General features: G+C 33.2%; 1 long non-coding RNA gene across 1 annotated transcript; it reads right to left on the reverse strand.

Moving 5' to 3' along the window:
• Positions 1 to 1,656: 1,656 nt before the first annotated feature.
• LOC129922487 (uncharacterized) lies at positions 1,657 to 8,985 on the reverse strand. The gene is made up of 2 exons (XR_008774488.1): positions 7,403 to 8,985; positions 1,657 to 2,148 (listed from the first exon to the last, which is right to left on the reverse strand). It is a non-coding gene; the product is annotated as an uncharacterized LOC129922487 (long non-coding RNA).
• Positions 8,986 to 9,295: the final 310 nt, after the last annotated feature.

Genomic DNA, 9,295 nt, shown 5'->3' on the forward strand with positions numbered 1-9,295 from the left:
CGATAAACCCCATCTTCAAAATAAAAAAAGCAAATTACACACTCAAAATTCTATGAGCGTAGCCAAAGGGGTTTTGAGTTTCAACCCCCCCCCCCTCCAGTTGGGGTTTGAAGCTAAAAAGTACCTCTTCAATATAAAAAAAAAAGCAAATTACACACTATAAAATCTATGAGCGTAGCCAAAGGGGTTTTGAGTGTAAATCCCCCTCCTTCATATGGCTTTTTCTTTAAAGTTTAAACCCCCCCCCCCCCAGATGGTTTTGAGTTTAAAATTCCCCTACAGAGCGTTTAGAGTTGAAAACCTCTCTCTTCAATATTATTTTAAAGCAAACTATAGTGACCGAATTCTTTAATCGTAGCAAAATGGGGTTTTGAATTAAAAACAAAACAAAAAAACTCCAGAGATTTCTTAGTTTAAAACCCCTCAACAGATGATTTGACGGAAAAACTTTCCTTTTCGATATAAAATCTAAAGCGAAATACAAGCATGTAATTCCAAGAGCGTAGTCAAGAAAGGTTACAAATTTCTACCAGTGGCTTGGGCTCCATTAATCAAGTGTGAATAGTCTTCTGCCGAAATTGAAAATCATTAAATGTATCTCAACAAAGATGGCTAAGACAGATTTTAGGAGTCAGTCATAGAGATCGGGTCTAAATCAAAGAAATCATATGCCGAACTGGGAGTCGAACCCTTAGTAAGGTTGTGACAGAGCGTCGCATGAGGTTTTGCGGGACATGTTCTCACACAAAAATGAATTACGCGAAATAAGAGTTGCGGAAACAGCTTGCCGGAAAATGCGCCGAACGGCGCGAGAGGGTCTAAGTCAGTAAGAATAGCACAATAGGTTTTTGAAATAAAACTTTTTAATAGCAAGATAATGCACTGTAGATACCTCAGAATATGCATTTTGTTGGCTTTCAATACCAGAAATAGTGCCCGGCTGCGGGGCTTCGCCCCGCACTGAGGGAGCTCTGCGAACTCCCCCACACCCCCTTGCTAGCAAGGGCGGGAAGTCTACAATAAACAATAAACGTCTTCCGAAAGGGTCAGAATGTAATAAAGATTAATTATGTACACACACACACACACACACACACACATATATATATATATACTTTTTTTCCGCGGGGGAGGGGGGGTCGGGGGGGGACCCCCCAAAACCCTCCCCGAAAAAAAATCCTGGCTACGCCCATGCAATAAGTAATGAATATATATAGTCTAACTCAAGATATTGTTTATACTTCAGAACTATTAAATAATTTAAAAGCAATTTAAACACAGCACACACAAAGATAATTCACAAATAAAAAAAAAGTGTATAATTTATTGAATGATATTGTTATTTATGAATGAACAGTGAAAATAAAGTGAGATCTTGAAATGCACAGCAGCTAGTCTTCGATTACTCTCTCCTGGTCAGACGTCACAAATGAATGCATCACGAAGCCAATTCCCACGTGTATCGAAACTAAACGATAACCGAATTAAAGTTACAGTATGTGATGTTGCTTATTCAGGCTGTCTTGAAGTCAACCAATTACTCTGCAATCGTTTGGGTGTAATTGTTCGGGTGTATTACGTGTAGTTGACCAACAAGTCAGACAAAAACAAGTACATCTGTTTTTAACAAGTGAAGAGATGTAGTCAACACTGATGAACAAGTTCACATGGATTTATTCTGATAAAAGGCCACAGTAGAAGTCTCTGTCACTAAACACGTCGTTACCCTGTAATGTTATATCGCTAACTGATTTTTCCTGTCTCTAACCCAACATATCCCAAACGTCACTAGTCCCGTTCAATATGCGTCTACTATGGTGCGTCGCTAAATAACTAAAATAACTAACCTATATAAATAAGGTGTCTAACAGATTCCTCCCCCCCTTGAAAAAAAAATATGTCAATATTTTTCCACTACTGTCAAGTCTTACAAGGGCATTTTCAATTTAAGGGGAAGACCACAAACATAAAATCTTGATCTCTTCATCTTGACATCTTCATCTTGACAGTTTCTCATATTCATGTCAATGTTCATAACAGTTCATAACATTCCAAAATCATCTTCACTAGTACACAGTTCATCATAAAAGAAAATGTGGCATCTTATGGGCACGTCACACGTCACAAATGTTCTTCACTGGCAGTAATCTGATAAAATACAATATTTCAAAAAAACAATTATATACTTTATTTACACATTCAATAATTTTTTTTTTTTCTTACCACCCTTTTATACGCTTTTGTCCATTTTTCTTTTATACTCACCCTTTTCCATAGAACTAACTTTCGTCAATGATATATGAAATGATTCATACAAAAAAAAATATCTATACTTACTTTCAAATGCTTAACATCAAATTTACTTATCTCCCTTTTCCATAACATATAAATGGTATCAATATATTAATATATATTACATACTCAATATAATCATAGTTTATTTACAAAATTATTTCATTTCAATGTCATTCTAGACAATAGATCAGCTACAATATTCACAGATCCACTAATAGCTTTCACTTCAAATTTATACTCCTGTAGTGCTAAGAACCATCTATAAACACGACTGTTTTTCATGCTCTTTTGCTGTATATACTGAATAGGTTTATGATCAGTTAATAATATGAATTTCCTTCCTATTAAATAGCTCTCTAGCTTAGTAATTACCCATATTACAGCTAAAGCTTCTCTTTCAATGACACTATATTTTTTCTCTGCCTCTGACAATTTTCTGCTTACATATAATATAGGATGTAAGTTATCATAGTTCTGCATTAGACAACCACCAATAGCATTACCAGATGCATCAGTTGTGACATAAAATATTTTGTCTTTATCAGGTAGTCTTAATATTAGTTCATGACTAAAAACATCTTTAATTCTGTCAATAGCTTTCACACATTCCTCATTACAAACTACTTTTTGAGGTTTTCCTTTTTTAAGTAAGTCATTTAATGGATTCACTATTTCTGCTAAGTTCTTTATAAACTTTCTGTAATAATTTACTATTCCCAATATGCTTTTAATTTGTCTTTTTGTTGTAGGTATTTCAATATTAAGTACTTTCTTTATGTTATCTTCAATAGGGCTAATCATGTTGTTATTTACTTTATGTCCTAAAAAAATTATTTCCTCCAATCCTATTTCTACTTTTTCTGCTTGAATTGTAAGTCCACTTTCTTTTATTATTTTGAACACTTCTCTTACATCTACCAAATGTTCCTCCCAACTATTATTAAAAATACATATGTCATCCAAATAGCAAATAACATTTTCTTTGTTTCCAATTATCATGTTCATCATTCTATTAAATGTGGCAGGTGCATTTACTAATCCAAAACTCATATAATTCCATTGAAAAATACCATATGGTGTTACAAATGCTGTGTAAGGTTTTGCATTTTCTGTTAAAGGTATTTGCCAATAACCTTTAGTTAAATCTAATTTAGTAAAAAATTTTGCTCCATTTAATTTATGTAAAATATCCTCTATATTTGGCATTGGATATGGGTCAAATTCTGTGATGTTGTTAAGTTTCCTATAATCAATACATAACCTTATATCTCCATTCTTCTTTTTGGCTATCACAATTGGTGAAGCATAAGGAGATGTTGATGACTCAATTATACCTGATTCTAGTAAATTGTCTATTTCTTTCTTTACTTTGTCTTGTAAATGTAGCGGTATTCTATATGGCTTAAGCTTGATAGGTTTTGAGTCTGTTACTTTAATGTCATGTTTAATAATATTTGTTTTTCCTGGTATACTGGAAAAAATTTCTTTGTATTCCTGTATTATTTTAGTTATGTCTTTTGACTTTTCCTTAGTTAAATTATTAAGATTAATCTTTTGCCAAGTTTGATTCTCTTTTGTTTCTATTACAGGTATTTCCTTAATATCATTTTCATTGTGATTTTCATTTGTTATTATCATTAAGCATTCTTCTCTTTCTGAAAATGTATTTTCTATTTCCTCCTGAATGTTTTGTATTAACTCATCTTCTCTATCATGATACAGTTTCAAATTATTTATGTGATATGTTTTAATTTTCCCATTTATTTCAATTTGATAATTCACATCACTAATTTGTTTTATCACCTTAAATGGACCTTTCCATTGTTTACCAATTTTATTTTTCAGGTCATTTATTAATATTAATACATTGTTTCCTACTTCTAGTGTTTTCAATTGTCTTTTCCTATTTAGATTCTCATGAGCACTTTGTTTGTACTTCTTATTGTTGTTATATGCTTGAGTCCATATTTCTTTCAATTCTGTTGTGATTGTTGTTTCACTGTCATTGTTTAATTTATTCTCATTGCTTATTATATTTTCTTTAAACACATCTAATTCATTTCTAGGTTTTCTTCCATGTATTATTTCATATGGTGAAAATTGTGTTGCTTCATGGATGTTGTTTCTATGAGCAAATAGTACATAGTTAATGTAATGATCCCACTTGTTCTGATTATTCTGAATTATCTTTGTTAGTGATCTTTTTAATGAACCACCATATCGTTCACATAAACCATTACTCTCCGAAGAGTATATGTGTTGTATATTGTATTGTTTAGTCCATTTCTTAAATTGTTCTGACTTAAACTGAGATCCCTGATCACTCAATATAATTTTAGGTATACCATGTCTTGTAATTACTTTTTGAGTTATGGCATTAATGATATTCTCTGCACTTGTATTTGATAATGGGATTGCCTCTGGGTATCTACTAAACATGTCTATTACTGTTAGAATGTATTTGTTATTATTTTCAGTTTGAATTAAAGGACCTATTAAATCAATAGATACTTTCTGAAATGGTTCTGTAGGTTCATCCATTTCTTGAATAGGTGCTTTATTCACTAGACTTTTGTTAGATCTCTTTTGACATATGTCACATGAGTTTATGTATTTATTGATTGTTGCTTTCATTTTGGGCCAAAATACTTGTTTTGACAAATTCCTATAACATTTCTTTACTCCCCTATGTGCTGCTAAATTATTATCATGTGTCATGATTAAAACATCTTTCCAATATTTCTGTGGTAAGACAAGTTGTTTTATTTTCTTGTTATCATTACTTGTTTGTCTAAATAATATTTTATTCTCTATACAAAATTTCTCCATTGGATTATTATTGTTTTTATCTGATATTCTTGAATAAATTTTCCCAATAATATTATCATTCATTTGTTCTAATGCAAATGTGGGTGTTGTTTCTTTTTCACTTTGAGATATTTGTGTTTCAAGACTATTTTGTGTTTCATTTTCTATCTCTCTTTCCTTAACATCTGTATTTTCTATTTGTATTACATTACTAGTTTCTTTTTCTTCATCCTTACTTATTACATTTATTGTATTTTCCTGTTTCTCATCTTGTTTATTCATTGATCTTGTTATTACCATACTTGTTATATTTTGTGTTTCTATGTTTCCATGATTTTGTCTTATGTTTTTGTATTTGTTTTGCCAGTCTTCTAATTCTTTTCTTGAACATTCTTTAACTCCTTTTATGTTTCCTACTAACATATCATATCTCATTTCTGGTATTGCAATGCCATCACAATAACCAGTGAAAAATGGAGTTTCAATGTACACCCTTATAGCTTTAAATTCCCTTACAGTGCCATCTGCTAATTCTACTTTCCTAGTAAACCCTTTATACCAATGAGGTTTGACAAATTTAGTTTTTACTGCCAAAGTGTTACAACCTGAATCCCTGATTAATTCCACCGGAATTCTATCTACAAACCCTGGGTACACTGCAAAATTGTTCCTATTTCCTTCCATGAAATATATCCTATCTGTCCCTTTATTTTTGTATTCCCTACTGTAACTCCTATTTCTATAATTTCCCCTGTCATTCCTATCTCTACTCCTATATCTATTGTTATTTTGTTCATTGTATCTATTTCTACTTCCAGACCTACTATTCCCTCTTCTACAGTTAGCTGCTATATGACCTTTTCCTTGACATTTAAAACAGGTTATTTCACTATATTTTCTATTTCCACTATTTGATCTGTTTCTATTTCTACTTCTATCAACATTTTCTTTGGTGTATCCTATTAAATCTACTTTGCTCTTATCTCTATCAGAAAATGGTTTATTTGGATAGGCATTTTTGTATACTCTCATTATCTCTGTTATTTCATCTATAGTTTTTGGGTTTCTTTCTCTAATAAAAGATTGTAATTGAGGATCACATTTATTTACAAAGTTGTCCACTAAAATAAAATTTTTTAATCCCTCATAAGAGCTATTCACTTTTTCTAATTTTACCCACTTATTGAAAAAATCCTTTTCCATATTAATAGTAGTTTGGGGTTCTATTCCTAATGATGGTATATTGTCAAAGTATTTCTTTCTAAAAGTTGTAGCATTATGACCATAGGCATTCAATAACTCTCTTTTTAAAACTTGATAGCTATCATCAATATGATGGTCATGATTTTGGCATATTGTTAGAGCTTGACCATGAACAAAGTCTATCAGTATTTCAGACCATTCTTCTTCAGGCATATTAAATGTAGACATTTTTGCCTCATATCTTTTCAAAAAATCACCAATGTCATCCTTCTGTTCATCAAAACTTTGTATTTTTCTCTTTAGCCATGTCTGCGAATTAGGGTTGTCTCTTTGAGTGGTATAATTATTTGAGTTATTTGTGTTATTTCCTTGTTCAATTTGAGCTCTGGCTTGTGCTGCATCCAATCTCATCTTCTCCATTTTAGCTTCATGTTCTCTAATTTTTTCTCTTTCTTTGTCTTGCCTTTCTATCTCTTCTTTCTGTCTTTGACGTTCCGTTTCTTCCCTCAAAACTTGCTGTACATAAGCTGCTAAGTCCTTTCCTTTTAGCTCCATGGCCTTTCCATCCTGCATAGCTGCTTCCTTAACCTCCTTAAGGTCCACATATGATGATGTAGCCATTGTGTTTTATATTTTATATATATTTTACTTAGCCTATATTGGTTATGGCTATACTTTAAAAGTTTTTACACACTTTTATACCAGTTTTAAGTGTTATGTCTCTATCTATAGATTTAGTAAATGTATAAATCTAGTCTGAGTTATATTCAGATCTGTATATTAGGTCTAGTATCACACAAATTTAAATCTAGTATATTATAGTATGTATAATAATACTATTTAGATCTATAGTTATCAAGAGCACTATGACTTTTAGATCTAGTATGAATAACTATGATCAATTTTAAAATCTGGTAAGTCTGGTATGACTGAAGTCACAGTGAAGTGTTTTTAACTGTTTAGAGTAAATTCAAAGACTGTCTAGAGTCTAGATCTAGAGTAGATTATGGTTCTATTTAACCATACGAAACAAATATGTGTATACAATGTCAAATATATCTTCAACAAGATATATATATTATCTAGAATGTACTACCTTCATTCATTTTTCAATTAATAATATTTCAAATTAGAGTCTAGATAATTAAATTGTACCAAAGAGATGTACAACAATTTGCAGATCTATATTTAGCCAGACGACAGTGTTTGACTACATAGCCAGTTTCGGCATTATTCTCATGGCAAAATCATATTTGATTTTAACCGCTCAAACTAAAATTATTTTAGTCTGATTCACAGTAAAAGAATCCTACCCGCACTTTCTATCATTAAGTGAAAAAAAATACAGATCTAATTAAATTAATAAAAATAAATAATTTAAAATAATATAAACAAATGAAATAATTAAATGAGACTATCGCTATGGGTTGGGATATGACAATATGGCACACAATGATGACGTCACGAAGTAACCAGGCAACAACGGATATGACGTTTACACAAACAAAACAAATTACAACTCTAAACGTATAATATAGCTTTTCATCTAAATTACGTCTTCTACCCCGACGGGTTTTAAGGCGCACCACCTGATTTTACTCAGGCTAACGTACCAAATTTAGACAAAATCTATTTCTAAGGGCAATCTAAACATATACTAATAAGAAAAATGGCACTTAGCTTTTGATAAGAAAGATCCCTTTGTTCGGACTCCCGAATATGCTAGATCACAACAAATTCCACTGCCTCTCTTCCAGTTCTGACTCTGTTCTCCGGTGCTACCAGTATCCCACGTAATGCCACAGATGTCCTGATATGCCACAGCAAAATGTTCCAGTTTCTTTGACGACTGTTGATGACCGTATGTGTAGTTCCGACGACTTTGTGTACACAGTTACTGACGAATAGGTTAACGGTTCTTCTGACGATGACTTGACTTGTGTAGATGACTACTGACAAATAACAGTCTCTTGACGGCAACTTGATCTGGACGACTGACGAATAACGAATTTCTTGACGATGTCTTGATCTGGACTGACGAATAACGGCTTTCTTGACGATGACTTGATCTGGGCTGACGAATAACGACTTTCTTGACGATGACTTGATCTGGGCTGACGAATAACTGTTCTCTAAAATAGTTCACTGCTTCTGCTGCTACTCTGGTAGTACGACGAAGTTTGCTGTTGTACTCTGCTTCACTAGACCAAACTGTCCAATGTAGACTAGGTGAAACCAAGGTCACCTCCGACGACGTTCCGTTAGACGATTAACGGTTTTTACAACGAAATTAAGTGGATGTAGCTGTTTCCACAACTTCACTGCTAACAAGTCTAGGTATGGTCTAGACCGACGAATACTAAATATATCAATATTCAGTACTAATAAAGATTACTTCACTAACCTTCCAAAGGTTAAACACAGTGACCGTTATAAACGTGGCAAGCAACCGGTTCAATGAGCAAACTGCTCCACAATAATCTCTCCAAGGGTAAGACGACAGAGCGATTTCGATTTAGTTAGCTACCAAACTTGTAGTACTCACAATACTTCTGACAGCGGGCAAACTGTCCTTCTCGAACTGGCGAGGTAAAACTTGATACTCGATGTGGCTCCTATGACGAAGAAAAAATATGTCCAACAGGTTCACTAACGATCTCTCACCCGTTATGAATAAACGGTTTCTCTGGTTGTAGGTCGATACAGCATATGAAGATCAGGCTTGCTTTGATAGTATACTGGTTAAGTAGACCAGACGTTGCGATGATTACGGTCCTGACGAAGGTCACCCTGAGTTAACGGCTCGTTGAACGTGCGATCAAGAACATGTAGATCTAGAACAAAGTCACTCTGCGATGATGCTGTGTTCAGCCGTACTCCGATGAAATCTTATATCTTCGAGTGCACGACCCTCACCTGAGTAAACGTTCTGCTTCGAGGTCCGGTTCGATGTTCAGCTTCATCAGGGGTCCGGCTTCGAGGTTCGGGG

The sequence above is a fragment of the Biomphalaria glabrata genome, chromosome 13 (assembly GCF_947242115.1).
Source record: "Biomphalaria glabrata chromosome 13, xgBioGlab47.1, whole genome shotgun sequence".
Taxonomy (NCBI): domain Eukaryota; kingdom Metazoa; phylum Mollusca; class Gastropoda; family Planorbidae; genus Biomphalaria; species Biomphalaria glabrata.